Genomic DNA, 15,451 nt, shown 5'->3' with positions numbered 1-15,451 from the left:
AGCAGTCCCACTTCTCAGTAAGAGTGCAGGATCTCATGATGATCCAGGTCCTGTGGGCTTTTTAACTCAGGAAGAGAATAAGCCAATTGACTCAAGCAAAGGAGCAATCTCCACTTGTCCTGATAGCATCGACCAACTTATACTGGTTGAAATGCTGCCTGAGAGAAGGCAGGTGGTCCAATTACAGAAAAACAAATCACTTTATCCCAAGTGCAGTTTAGGAGGGTGCCGTGCATCTCCGTGAACGGTGCTAAGGTCTGCGTTATCATAGAAACAGTGAGTGATGCTGTTTGCCTTTCAGCCCGAGCGGGGCATGATGTGTTTGCCTTGGCAGCCAGAGCCTGCCCACGCAAGGAGCCCTGGCACATAGGATTTCTGTGAATTGCCTGACCTGCCCTTGCATTATTAGTCAACAGGCGGCAAGAGACAGGGTGAAGGGGACAATGGTGAAGTCACCCTGATGTTTGCGCAGCTGATCTCTTTCTCCAGGGCTGAATCCTGAGATACAAATCAGCCTCTACTCACCCTGCTCCTCCCATAGGGAGCAAGAGTTGGTTTCATGATTTCAGCCAACAAAGGAACCGCACAGGTGTGGGAGAGGGACTGAGAAGGGCAGGAGAAGCTGCTGGCCATGGTTTCTTTGGCAGGAACTGGTGAGGCTCCAGCCTGCCAAGTGTCCCAGCTGTGACTCAGCCCCGCCAGTGGCTGAAAAGCCAGTGGCTTTTCTCGGCCCACAAGGAAGCATCTTGTTCCATGCACCATATGTTGGACAGAGCTCTACCTTCCCTTTAAAATTAAGAAGAAAAAGAAAGAACAGCAGGTAACAGGATAATTTCCTAGCTTTTCCCTCTTCTCTCACTTTCTAGCTAAGTGGCTGGTGAGGCTGATGATTTATTCAGAGTGTGAGGGACAAGATTTCAGGCCCTCTGAAACCATTTCCACTCCCCTTCCTGACTCCGCTCCCACCGCCCCAAAGACAAGCCTTGGGACGGGGGAGACATGACTCCGTCTGGATGGATGGCTATAGTGTAAATAAGCTGGGACTGAGAGCTCATGTATGTGGCAAAGTGGATCTGTGCTCCCAGGCTGAAAAAAGCCAGCTGAGAAGGAGAAATGGCAGCAGGCCAGCAGTTAAGCAAGACAAATACATACATTTGTTCTCCCTCTCCTCCTTTCTCCTCTCCTCCCCTTCCTTCTCCTACCCTCCCCTCCCCTGCCCCCCTTCTCTCTCTCCCTGTCACTCTCCCTGTATTTCTCTGTCCCCATCTCCCTTCCCCTCTTCTTTATCTCCATCTCTCTCTCTTTCCTTTCCTGACTCATGAACATTGCAGATCAACGTGTTTATAATGTCTGGAGTATGTTTTCACTCCCCAAATGGTCCCATCCTGACCCCTCTGGTCCCTGCAAACTGGTGGATCTTTTTTATTTTTTCTTAAGCCACACCCTGCCCTGAGATGCGATTAAATGGAGGTTCACTGTGCCTATGGTCCTGGCTGGGAATGTATTTCAACAAACTCCCAAATATTTCTTTGTGAAGTGAGGTTAAAGGAAGGCAGCAGAGAGCAAAGCTCTGGTGCACCTGCCCAGCCCTCTCTCCCCAATGCCAGCAGCTCTCTCTCTGGCTCTGGCAAAGAACTTCAGGTTATGGAGGAAATCTGCCTAACACCTTCTAGATGACAATCACTGGAAGCATTGTTCTCTTAGAACCATGGCCATGAAACTCTGAAGATGCCCTACATTTATTCCTTTCCATGTAGGAAGTACAAGAGAAGAGAGGAAAGGACAAGCAAGAGGAGAGGCAGGCTCAGAGAATGTTCTTGCTTCCAAGCTGAAGAAAAAGAAGGAATTAAATGATAATCAAGACAATGCTTAAGAAAATCTCTTTTTAACAGGACTTCCTAGCGTCAACATTTTTTTTAATGACTGTGTGGAGGGAAGCTAGCAGGCCAGGCACGGCTAGGGAGACTGTTTCGCCCTGAGATGCAGATGGCAAAGCAGCTAATCCTGCTGCACAGAGGGCACGTACTCTGGCGGGTGGGTGCCATTCCCAAACCCATTTGGTAGCCCAGCCAGTCTCTCAGTCTCCCAGAGAACCCCAGATCCTCACATTTTGCAACTTGGCTTGTCAGATGTTTACAAAGGATCTGCTTTCCTTTGGCTCAGAGGGAGACCTGGCTGGAGGCCTTTGTCCCATAAACTAAATTACCAACATCTACTAGTTGCTAGACTCACAGAGGTGCTATGAGGTCACGGTACTGCTTTGCCTGGGCTCCGTTTTGTGACCTCAAGAAAGTCTTTAATTCTCTGGGCTCTAATCTCCTAGTCTCTAAAATGAGAAAATCAATCAGGGATTGTCAAATATCACAACCCAAAGTGAAAAGAACATTTTCTTTCAAGACCCAGTATACATTTAATTTATCTATTTTAATTTAATAATTATGTGTATCAAATAATCAAAGTGAAATCTTTTATAAAACAATATTTACTTTTACTATTTATTTTCTCTCTCTCTTTATTGCTGGTCATGACTCATATTAATTTCATGACCTGCTAAATTGGTCACAATGCACAGCTTAAAATCTCTGATCTAGGTCATTCATTCTTCAGCAAATAGTTATACACACCAACATGTGCCAGGACGCCAGGTACTGTTTTTAATTCAGCAGAGAACTGAACAGACAAAAATACTTATCCTCATAGAGCTTACATTCTGGAAGGGGTGTGTGTATGTGTGTGTGTGTGTGTGTGTGTGTGTGTGTGTGTATGATATGTGATATATATGATATATCTCATAAATCATATGGTATGTCAGATGGTACAGCAGATATTCTTGGTGCCCCATTCATGTCCCTGGATATCATATCACATAGCCACTTAGGTGTGGTCCCTCCTATTCCAAGGGCCAACATCTGCATCTCTTTGCTTTGAAACACTTTCCAAAGTCACAGAAGGCTTATTTGCCCACTTTGAGTAGAAGCAGAAAATTAACACTCCACCCCCAAGAAGCCCACAACCAACGACTGGTGGAAGTTTTTATAAAAATAGTCCAGCTTCTTCTCCACTTGGGTGGGGTAACAACGAAACATCTCCCCCCAAAAACCACATATACTTGAATGCTTGGCACAAGAATTCTGGGGTAAGTCAAACTATGAAAGAAGGATAAATGCTATGGTAAAAAACAAATAGGAAAAGAGGATAGGGAGGGCCATGAGAGGCCATTTTAAATGAGGATATAGAGGAAGGCCTCCTGATAGGAAACAAATGGGACTTGAGGAAAAGCTTGAAGGAGGTAGGAGAGAAAGATGTGGCTATGGGAGAGGGGAAACGTTCCAGGCAAAGGGAATTGCAAGTATAAAGGCCCAGAGCAAGAGGAATTAGACATGCAATGGACTGTTTGTATCCCCCCCAAATTTGTGTGTTGAAGTCCTAACCCCCAGTGTGATGGTATTTGGAGGTGGAGCCTTTGGGAGGTAATTAAGTTTAAATGAGGTCATGAGAGTTAAGCCCCCATGGTGGGATTAGTGCCCTTATAAAGAGATACAGGGAACCAGAGCTCTCTCTGCCATGTGGAGCTACAGCAAGAGGATAGCCATCTATGAACCAGGGGGAGAGCTCTCACTAGAACTCCACCATGCTGGCACCTTGATCTCGGACTTCCAGCCTCCAAAACCAGGAGAAATACAGGTTTGTTGTTTAAGCCACCAAGTCTATGGTATTCTGTTATAGCTGCCCACACTGATTAAGATGACCAGTGCATAAGCAGGAAAAGATAGGAAATTATTGATTATATCAAAATTCTCCATTATTTTGAATTAAAGTCCAGAGCAGTTTCTAAGAGACCCCAAAGAAATACCTCTTTCAGGTGACAATCCTTTATATGACTGAAGAAAATTAGCCTATTTGCCTTCTTTCTCCTCAGCCAAACATCATCAGGTCTATAGGACATTCCACATATGATGCAACCTTTAGCATTTGGACATAACTTCGATGATTGTCTTATCAACAATCATACTAACCATAAAGTTTACTGCATGCCCAATGCTGTTCTAAGTGCTTTTACTTCAATTATCTCTTTTAATATTCAAGCAGTCCTGTGAGATAGGTCCAATTATGATTCCCATTTTATAGATGAGGACAACAGAAAACATAAAAATTAAGTAATCTGCCCAAGATACATAACCCGTATGTATTAGAGCCAGACACGCAAACTAGCAAGTCTGACTCTGGAGATCATAAGTCATTACACTCTGCTCTGCCATGTCTCCCCTAACAAACCCATGGTCAGTTAGTGTGAGTTCAGACTAAGACTCAGACCTTCTGGCTCCCAATCTAGTGCTCTTTTCCACCATGTCACATTATCCCAAGTGTGGACAGAATGCCCATAGAAGGTAGGGGGATCTTGGGGAAGGGCACCTAGAGTATAAAATTCCCAAATCCAAATCCCCAGGACAACTGGCTATCAATAGAGCTTTTACTTATGTCGAAAAAGTAGAAAGTAACCTTTCCTATTTCTAAATTTTGTCAGGAAAATGTACTCTGGCAAAGACAGAAAGGCAGCCTTGCTCTAGAAAAGACTCTAAGACTAGCCCTAGTTCCCACACTTTAGGCATCAGAGAAGACAAAGCTCAAGGAAGTCTTCACTCTGAACCAGGAAGGAAGCAATAGCCTCCAGCCACAGGTTCTTGTCACCTGAGGCTGTTCAGATGGTGAAAACTCAGTGGTGAAAGCTTCTTTGTGTAGTATTTTCCTTCTTCCCCTGGGAGTTGAGAGGTGGCATACGGAGAAAGGGATGGCTTCAGCTTACAAAGCTGAATCTGAAAGATTTCATCAAGAAAGTGAACTTTCAGGACAGCTCATGAGGCAAAAATCTCAGAAAGGAACAAAGGAGACAGGGATGACAATTATCAATAGCATTCCATGGCAGCAGGCAGGGTGATCCATTTGAAATAAAAATCCGCTCCTGTCACACTGCTTAACACTCCAATGGCCTCCCTCTTCCTTCCCAGGAGGAGCCAGAAAGGTGCTTCATAGTCCTTATTCAAGATTCTGCTCAAGTTATATTATCAAAGAGGCCAATTTTGACTCTCTGACTTAATCCAAACCCCCTCTTTGCTTTGTTTTAGTTCTTAGCATATATCACCACATGACATATGATTCATTTCTTTGTTTTTAATCTCCCCTCCTCCAAACCCCAGATTATAATACCATGGAAGAGATCTCAGACTGAGTCTAATTAATTTTTTCCTGCTGTAATCCAGCACCTCAAACTGAGCCTGGTGTTTGTTAACAGATGAAAGAATGAAAAAAAAATGAAATGAATGAAAACTGAAGGCAAGGATGCCCACTCTCACCACTTCTATTCAACATAGTACTGGAAGTCCTAACCAGAGCAATTAGGCAAGAAAAAGAAATAAAAGGCATCTAAATCAGAGAGAAAGAAGTAAAACTATGTTTGCAGATGACATAATCTTGTATATAGAAAATTCTAAACACTCCACAAAAAACTGTTAGAACTAATAAACAAATTCAGTAAAGTTGCAGGATAAAAATACAAAAATAGTTGCGTTTATATATGCTAACAATGAACTATACAAAAAGGAAATTAAGATAACAATCCTATTTACAGTAGCATCAAAAGGATAAAATATTCAGAAATTAACTTAACTAAGGAGATGAAAGACCCGCCCACTGGAAACTATAAAACAATGCTGAAAGAAGTTAAAGCAGATACAAATAAATGGAAAGATATCCCATGTTTGTGGATAGGAAAACTCACTACTATTAAAATGTCCATACTACTCAAAGCACTACATAGATTTAATGCTATCTCTATCATAAGCCCAATGGCATTTTTTACAGATTACAAAAACAGTTCCACAAATCATATGGAACCACAAAAGACCTTGAATAGCCAATCAATTTTGAGCAAGAAGAAAAGAGCTGGAGAGATATTTTTGGATTTTAAACTATATTACAATGCTACAATAATAAAAAAAAAACTGTATGGTATTGGCATAAAAACAGACATATAGACCAACAGAACAGAACTGAGAGCCCAGAAATAAATTCATACATTTATGGTCAACTGACCTTTGACAAGGGTGCCAAGAATACACAATGGGGAAAGGAGAGCCTCTCAGCAAATGGTGATGGGAGAACTGGATATCCACATGCAAAAGAATGAAATTGGACCCTTATCTTACAGATACGCAAAGATCAAATCAAAATGAATTAAAGACTTAAGTGTGAGACCTGAAACTGTAAAATTTCCAGAAGACACAGAGGGAAAAACTTCTTAATGTTGGTCTTGAAATGACTTTTTGGATATGACACCAAAGGCACAGGCAACAGCAACAAAAATAAACAAGTGGAACCACCTCAAACTAAAAAACTTCTCCACAGTAAAGGGACAATCAACAAATGAAAAGCAAATCTATGGAATGAGAGAAAATATTTGCAAACTATATATCTGATAAGGGGTTAATATCCAAAATATATAAGGAACTCTTATAACTCAAAAGCAAACAACAACAACAAATAATCTGATTAAAAAATGGCCGGAGGACTTAAATTGTATTTCTCTAAAGACATACAAATGGCCAACAGGTACAAGAAAAGGTACTCAACATCATTAATTATCAGGGAAATGTGAATCAAAACTACAATAAGGTAATACCTCACACCTGTTGGGGTGGCAATTATCCAAAAAAAAAGAAAAGTGTTGGCAAATACGTGAAGGAATTGCAACTTTTGAATGCTGTTGCTAGGAATGTAAAATGGTGCAGCTGCTATGGAAAATAGTATGGAAGTCCCTCAAAAAATTAAACATAGAACTAATATATGATCTGTCAATTCCTCTTCTGGATATATATCCAAAAAAATTGATATGAGGATCTCAAAGTGACATCTGCATTCCCATGTTCATTGCAGCATTAGTCACAATAGCCAAGATATGAAAACAATCTAAGTATACATGGATAGATGAATGATAAAGAAAATGTGGTATATGCATTCAATGGAATATTATTCAGCCTTAAAAAGGAAATGCTGCCATATGCAACAAAATGGATGAACCTGGAGGACATTATGCTAAATGACAAGTCAGTCACAGAAAGACAAATACTGCATGATCCCACCTACGTTAGGCATCTAAAATAGTCATACTCTTAGAAGCAAAGAGTAGAATGGTAGTTGCCGAGGGAAGAGAAATTGGGGAGTCATTGTTTGATGGGTATAAAGTTTCAATTATGCAAGATGAATAAGTCCTAGAGATCTGCTGTACAACTCTGTGTCTATAATTAGCACTGTATTGTGCACTTAAAAATGTAAAGGGTAGATCTCATGTTAAGTGTTCTTACTACAATGTAAAACAAAAGAAAATAAAAGAATATTCACTAGCTATTAGAAACCTAATTGAAAATGTAGTACATTCCTAATTGTATGACTCTTCAACTTTATAATCTGGAACGTTGTAACATCAGCCTGTCCTTAAATCTTCCCCCCAACACTCACACAGATAGAGATAAAGATGGAGAAAGCACATAAGTCAAAGTCAACTTCCCCCCGCCCCCGGCAAATTGGGCACTTCAGAAGGAACACTCAATTCGCCATCACTTGGGCTTTATGAAATCTAGCACTGGAGCAGCAGATCTGGTTAAAATGCAATGTCAGATTCAGAAGGTGGAGGTGGCATCTGAGATCCTGCATTTCTAATCAGCTCTCAGGTAATGCCAATGCAGCTGTTCTAAGGACCACACTTTGAGTAGCAAGACTCATACCACAATAGCCTGAAGAACCCCATGTAGCTACTTCAGGGACTAACAATCAATGCACTTTATTCAGCATGCTTGATTTTCCCTCTTTGGGTTTAGGAGACACGAGTCCTTACTACTCAACAGGCCAGCAATCTTAGCATCTTCCTACTGCAAGTCCACAAGGAGAAAATTATTCCCATTCTCATGTTTATAAAGGCTGGCTGTACTTAGCCTAGCTGCTTATTCAGTGGTGTGGGTTTCTTTGGAAGGAAGGAAACACTGTCTAATAATAGTAGTGCCTTATATTTACACATGGTTTATAATTTACAAATGCACTCACGTATGTAAACTCATATCAGTCTCACGATGATACTTGGAGGTAGAAGAGAGGGGTGCATTACAAACCCATGTGGCAGAAGCAAGCAGAGTGCCTTCAGAGTTGGAGTGATCAGGGAAAGGTTTTAGAAGAAAGTGACATTGAATATGAAAATCAAGAATAGATAGAGTTCAAGTAGGCAAGGAGTGGGGGAAATAACATTCCAGGAAGGGAAGAAGGGATGCAGACATACTCTAAATATGTCTTGAGCTAGTACTCTAAAACCCAATGGAATCAGCAGGAGCAAAGATGTTTTAACTTTTTTTGGTGGGATGTAGGCACCATTAAAGTATTTTAATTCAGGGAGTTGATATAATCAGATTTACCTGGAAGCATCTGAGTTTGATGTAGGCAAGACTGTTGAAAGTGAAGCCAGCCAGGGGTTATTGAAAGGGAAGAAGCATGAATTTAACAGTGGCCTTAACAGTGGAAAGGGGAAAAACACACTTACAGGACTTTGTGCCTAATTGGATGTAGAGTGTGATGGAGGGAATATTAAGAGTTGAAGCCGTCAGAAATAGATAAGTTTTTATATCTCAAGGGCCATAAAAATGTGCATGTCGTTTGACCTAAGTATGTCTCACTGGGATTTTAGACTAAGGAAATAAATCCTCCCAAAACAAAATCTCTTTCCACAAATATGTTCAGTGCAGCATTTTTTTAAGAGTAAAAATTGGGGAATAACCTAAATGTTCATCATACGGTATGATTAAGTAAATTTTGTGCAATAAGATTATAAAGTGACGTTATAAGATTAAATTTTAAAATCGAAGGATACATTTTAAAGATTTCTTTAAAGTAAACATATTTCCTGGAGAGGAAAAGTTAATGCCTTAATGATAGCTAATTTTCCCAAATAAATATATAAAGATAATGTAAAACCAAATTTTTTTTTATTTGGACAAATTGATTCTAAAATTTTATGGGAAAATAAATATATCACATTTATCAAGCAAATTTTAAAAGGAAAGACTGATCAATTACTTGCACTAATGTAATGGGTGTTATACTATACTATTTTTACAATATGGTTATCAAAATTGTGCATTATTGGCATGTAAATCATCATGCCAAACAAAACAGAGTATAGTCCAGAATAGATATAAATATACATGAAAATGTAATATATAATATTTGACACTAGAAATAAGTGGGGAAATCGTGAATTTTTCAATAAAAGGTAATAGGATAATTGACTAGACATTCAGAAGACAATTTAATTTACTACTTCATATAATATTTTAAAACCATTCCTAGGATAAAGATCTTTTTTAAAAAACTTTTAACAGTGTTAGAAGCAACAGAGAAAACTCAGAGACTTAATAGAATATAATTGACAGATTTGACTGGGTGAAAATTTAAAACTTTTGTGCAGTAAAACAGCCCATAAATAAAATCAAGGGAAACATGACAGATACCGAGAAATGTTTACAATATATTTAACAAAGTGTTAATATATACAATAGTACAGAAAGATTAATTTTTTTAGAAAAACAAACTTACCAGAAGAAAAATAAGAGTAGGAATGAAAAGCCACAGCATAAGAGAAAACAACTCAAAGGATAATAAGCATATGAATTCACCCTCACTGGAAGTCGGGGGATTGTGAATTAGAACAATACTAAGGATAGTTTGCCTATTGAACTAACGAAAACTATACTGATAAAATTCAGTGCTGTCAAGGATGTGAGAAAACATCCTTGTTAGGAGTGTATATTGGTAGACGTGTGTATTGATAAATATTTTGGGAAGAATTTAAAGGTATGAAAATTTTAAACGTTCCTCCTCTATGACTCAGTAGTCTCATTTCTAGGACTTTCTTCTACAGCATTTTTGGAGAGCAATCTGGCAGTGATATAGCAAAATTTTAGTTTTCGTTCCCTTTGACCTAACAATGCCATTTCTAAGTATCTATCCTAAGGTACAGGCAAAGATAATCATGACAGTACTTTTTACAATAAAAAATTAAAGTTACCAAAGATCTAACAATGGAGGAATGGCAGAATAAATTACAAAATAGGCAGCCATTAAAAAGAATGGGTTAAAATGTAAAATAGATAGCTAGTGGGAAGCAGCTGCATAGCATAGGGAGATCAGCTCGGTGCTTTGTGTCCACCTAGAGGGGTGGGATAGGGAGGGTGGGAGGGACACGCAAGAGGGAGGAGATACGGGGATATATGTATATGTATAGCTGATTCACTTTGTTATACAGCAGAAACTAACACACCATTGTAAAGCAATGATACTCCAATAAAGATGTTTACAAATAAATAAATAAAAATAAATTTTAAAAAAGAATGGGTTAAGTCTGTAACTAGTAACCTGGAATATATAATTATATGACACAAGTCATAGAAATTATTCCATTTTTAGTTTAAAAAACAGAAGCATGAGCAAATAGAGACGTGACTATATACATGTAGGATAAAGGATAGATACACACCAAGAAGTTAATGGTGATCACCTCTGGGGGTGGGATCAGATGAAAGAAGGACAGCACGTGATAAAAGACCAAAGACAAAACTTCCCACTCAGGAAGGAGGAGAAAGAAGAGGAGCCGTGGCAAAAGGCAATAGAAGAGTGATACAGACAGACAGAGGAGAACCAAGGGAGGACAGGGCCTGAGAGCCAAGGAATGAGAATTTCAAGAGGAGGGAGAGAAGGGGTGCCGAGAGGCCTGGGATGGTGCAGCCCAAGGAAAGAGAGCAGCTGATGAGTAGTAGTGGTGGAAGCCGTGGTGCAGGGGGGATTAGGGCAGCCTTTGTCTACCCTGCCTGTGCATCTTGGTAGAAACAGAGAAATCAGAGCCCTACCCTAAACCTCCTGAATTACAAGTTCTGCAAGGGCCACCTGTATATGGTATGTTTGAAACCCTCCTCAGATGACCAGCTGTGCAGCCAAGGTTAAGAACCATTGAGGGAAGGCACCGAGAGCTTAGTGAGTCAGGGGAGCTGAGCGTAGATCATTCTTCCACTAAGTCTGACAGATGAAGAATGGAGTGAGTTAAATCATAAAGCCCCCGAAAGAGTCAGCAGGGTCAAGGAAGATTCGAGGATGTTGTTGGCTGCAGAAGAAGCCAATGGGGCAGAAAACATTAACTATGAGAGGAAGACAGGGAGAAAAGGAAGGGGGAGAAAAAGAACTTAATGTTTCTAGATTTTCTGCTATTTGTCAGGCATTTTACATATGTTATCACCATTATGACTCCTTTTACTGGTGATTAATAATTACCATTGTTAGTTTTGAGGCATATATCACCGCATCTGATTTTCAAAGAGGCAAGTGAGGCTTAGGGAAGCCATGTAAATACTAGAGTCCCAAACCCATGCCAACGGCTGTGCTCTTTCCTCTGCATCAGCCATGGATTAAGGTCTTGGAGGCAGCGGGCAGGGCTTGGGTCTAGGACTCACGTGGAGAAGTAGCTTGGGAAAAAGGAGGAACACACCAGCTGAGACAGTGACAAGACAGAGACATGCAAGAAGGGAACACACGTAAAGGGGCGGGGCATGTTTGTGTTTAGAGAGGGAGGCAGGGGTCAGTTAGGAAAGAAGTTGAGGTTAACCGCGGACTTCCTTCATGATCTCAGTAAAGCCAGGGCAAGGTGATTAATTCACTGACAGCTAACGCTGGTGGTTCGTGGATGGTACCTGTGTGCTGCACCATAGAGCGGAAAGCGAGCCTCGCCCTTCTCTCCCAGTGAGATGTAGATTAGTCACTCAACAACCAATCTGTCAATCCGGAAGCCAGGAGCACGGATGAGCACCAATGAGCTGAGCTGCCTGCAGCTAACTGCGAACCACAGGGAGGAAGAGCGAGGGTCCCACCTTCCAAGAGCTGACAGTCGAGAGTTACTAGCGCGAGGTTTTTTCACCAACTATTAAAATTGTCTGAGTAGAACAACTCCAAAAAACTGACGATCCCTTGCTTTGCAAAGGTCATGTGGAAATATTCTGCCATTGATGATCTCATGTCACCCAGTGGTTTTGAAAGTAAATAGGGGTTGCATACCTTTGTGGCCACCCATGAGCGAAGGTAAGTATGCAAGAAAGAGGCATCTCCCTTCCGCTGAGAGAACCAGATGGGGTCTATAATTGAATTGTCCAAGGTCATGTTACTGAACAGGAAGCATCAGGTGGTCATGCCTGTGCAGGTGCCTCTGGGCTTCCGGTCCAAAAGGATCACCAAAGTGTCCTGTAATAGTCAGTGGCTTCCAGAGACTTGGCAAGTGGCTGCTACCGAATGTCATTTGCCCGTTATTCCAGAGTGGCAATAACTCAAAAGGGAAAAGCCCAGCATTCCAATAACTTTTTTGTTGAAACTTTATAGTCTTTGTTTAAAATATCTCCATGGTGCCCCTCTGGGTTATGAAACAATCAGATGCAATATTACTTAATAGCATCAAACGGACACTAGCAACTTACTAATTGAGGGATAATTATTTGATTCAGGCAGCTACTACTTTTGTTTCAGTACTTTTTTTTCTTTTGCCAGAGAAAGGTGGTGGTTCTTCATGGTTTTGCTATTACTAAAAAAAAAAAAAAAAAAAGTCAGACCCACATCGGAAAAGATATTAGAAAAGATAAATTTTATATTTGTGGAAAACAACGAAAGCGTGGATTATTTCAGCACCACCAGTGTTTCTGTTATACTCATGTGGCAGAGAATAAACACGGCGCGCCCCGGAAGTTTGGGCTTTGGGCTATCAAAAAAGAAAGCAAAACCTGCTCTCTCCCCTTCTCGGGTCACTGACTGTTTTCTTTTGCCCCTTTCACTCTGACCCCTTCTTCTTCTCAGGGAAGGTGAGATTCAAATCTCTGGAGCCCCCCTCCAATGTTGTCAAGCTGCTGTTCAGTGTTGTTCAGAAATAAGGAAAGAAATTTGACAAGGAGCCACTCCACATCTTGGCTGCCAGGAGAAATACCATCTTCGAGGTCATGCCATTCATGAAGACATTTTTATTATTGTTTTGTCCGTCTATTTTCCTGTTGCAGTCTCAGTGGAAGACGTGTGGTCTTGCTCGTGCAAAACCCATCTGGGGAGAATCCGTTCTTTCTTCTCCACGTCTTTGCTGCATTTCGGCTTCCCCAGCTCCCTTCCTCACCTGGCAAAGCTGGCTGGCTCTGGACGTTTTGCAGGCTGAAGAAAATCACTGTTTCGCCTCCAGCAAGGAACAGAAATGTTGCAACCCTGACTCCTCCTCTAATGAAGAAAGAGTGAACAAGTGCACTTGTTGGGCTTCTTCTCCCAGAGCCGCCGGGCTGGGGGAGCCAAGGCTGAGATCCCGGGACACCCCCCGGTTGGGCTGGGCTTCCCGCCCGCCCGCCCCCTTCCATTTGGGTCTAACTCGCTCCTCTCCCTCTTTCTGGATTTTACCGGCTGTTCCTGAAACAGCTTTACACACGATGGATCTCCACGTCCTTTTACAGGAAGTGCTCACGGACTGAGATGGCAGACTTTGCTCCCTGGCAAAAGTGAGTACCCATCGCGGGCTGAACCGAGAGCCCAGGGGTGACGGGGGCGGCGCGGGCGGCGCCGGGGCCGCGGGTTCGAGGCCGCGTGCGGGGAGGCGAGCGCGGGCTGCTCCGGAAAACGCCAGAAACCCGGCGGAACCGCCCGGCGGCAGCCTGGCGGAGAGCCGGGGCTCTGACAGCAGGGAGATCCCCTCTCAGAGGAACTAAAAATACTCTATCCGCCCCCCACCCCTGCCGCTTTTACAACTGCACGCATCAGTCTTTATAAAAGGCATCTTCAGATGCACCCTTAAGAATGAGTTTCGGCGTGACTGTGGGATTCTCACAAGGTACATTACTTACATCAAATTGAGAAGAAAAAAATAGCGGGGAGGGGGAAGGGGCTCAGACAGGGGATGCGCGGACGGCGGGCTTGAGGATTCTCCCAGTAGCACCAGCACGCGCCACGTCCCGGGTATCCGGCGTGCAAAGTTGAGCGGTACCCGTGCTGACCCGAAAGGCGTGGCTCCCTCCCCACCAAAAAAAGGCAGTGGGAGTAGTGGCAAGTAAGCAGCCTCCTGGCTGCCATCCGGAGCCCAGCCGAAGGGAGGCGGCCGACCTCAGCAAAGGAATTCCGGCTGGAGAGGCAGCTGCGGGAGCCGCTGGAGGGAAGAGGACGAGAGAGGAGAGCAGAGCAGAGGAGAGGAGGGGAAGTCAGGCGAGCTCAGGTAACTGGGGAACCAGAGCGCTGCCGCAGCGAGGGCTGGAGTTGCAGCTCTTTGAGTGGGAGAAAATCCTTTTGGTGACCTCTACCTGGGTCCTGGGCAAGCAGCCACGTTGCCCTAATAACAAGCAATTTAGGATTTTCGATGACTGGACTTGAAAATGGTTGCAAAGCATTATTATTAATCTGGAGGGATTCGTTTGTTTTCATTCATCAACTTGGTTGGCAAAGATTTCCCACCCGAGTTTCATGCTTCTTGGTCAGGGGAGCATTGCTAATCCCACCCCTGCCTCTGGCTGTGCAAACTTGGGCAAGACACTTATGGTCTCCGGGCCTCAGTTTTCCTTGCAACATTTAGGGCAATATATATAGATATATAGATATACAGATATATATATATATATATATATATATATATATATATGTATATATACACCACTAACATTGTATGTGTGCATATGTGTGTGCAACATTTAATGCAATATATATATTGCCCTAAATGTGTGCATATGTGTGTATACATACGCATCTACTATATATATATATATATTTAGATCACTACTTATATATTAATATATGTAAAATTAGTGGGGTAAAAGTGCCGCAGAATAGTGTAAGAAAGAAGCTGATGAAATTTTAAATTTTAGTGGTTCTTAAGAATTGGGGATCATAAGTCCTTTTGAGAATTAGATATGAGTCCTCTCCCAAAGGAGCAGGGGGGGGTGGGGAGGGGGAATATTCTTATGGAATGTACGTAAAGTTTTGAAAGCAATCCCTGGGGGTTTTTGGACATCCCCTGAAGACCCTGCCTGAACCCCAAGTGAACATCCCTTGCCTTCCTTTCAAGGGCCTGCATCAACCATCCAGCCAAACCTGTGCAGGCAGCTGGACTGGCTGTGGGAGCAATCTGGCAGGCTTCCCTGGGGGTCTGGAGTCAGCCATGCTGCTGAAGGAGAGAGCCTTCCTTTCGTGAGTGAGCTCCCGGGACGCTGTTTCCCAAGGGCTTCACCAGTCTCTGCCTTGTGGGGAACCCTCCTTACAAACTCTTGTAATGACTTTCCTAAGGTGATAATCCTCAGCCCTGGAGTTTTCACTCCTGCAAACAGCACTGGAGAACACCTGCAGAGGGTCACTGTCTCAAAAAAGA

The 15,451-nt window shown here is 42.3% G+C and overlaps 1 protein-coding gene across 4 annotated transcripts in view; it reads left to right on the top strand.

Annotated features, from left to right (window-relative positions):
* The first annotated feature begins 1,440 nt into the window (after window positions 1–1,440).
* The window catches only part of PRLR (prolactin receptor), a 201,208-nt gene continuing 187,197 nt past the window's right edge, over window positions 1,441–15,451 (top strand). For all 4 annotated transcript variants that reach the window (XM_082382320.1, XM_082382325.1, XM_082382322.1 and 1 more), the window contains exon 1: window positions 1,441–13,601. The gene's annotated coding sequence lies outside the window, so the exon portion shown is untranslated. The remainder of the gene's footprint in view (window positions 13,602–15,451) is intronic.

This window comes from Balaenoptera borealis (assembly GCF_965194805.1).
Source record: "Balaenoptera borealis genome assembly, chromosome: 2".
Lineage (NCBI taxonomy): Eukaryota > Metazoa > Chordata > Mammalia > Artiodactyla > Balaenopteridae > Balaenoptera > Balaenoptera borealis.
Note: the sequence above shows the minus strand (reverse complement) of the source record. Positions and strands in the feature narration are given on the sequence as shown.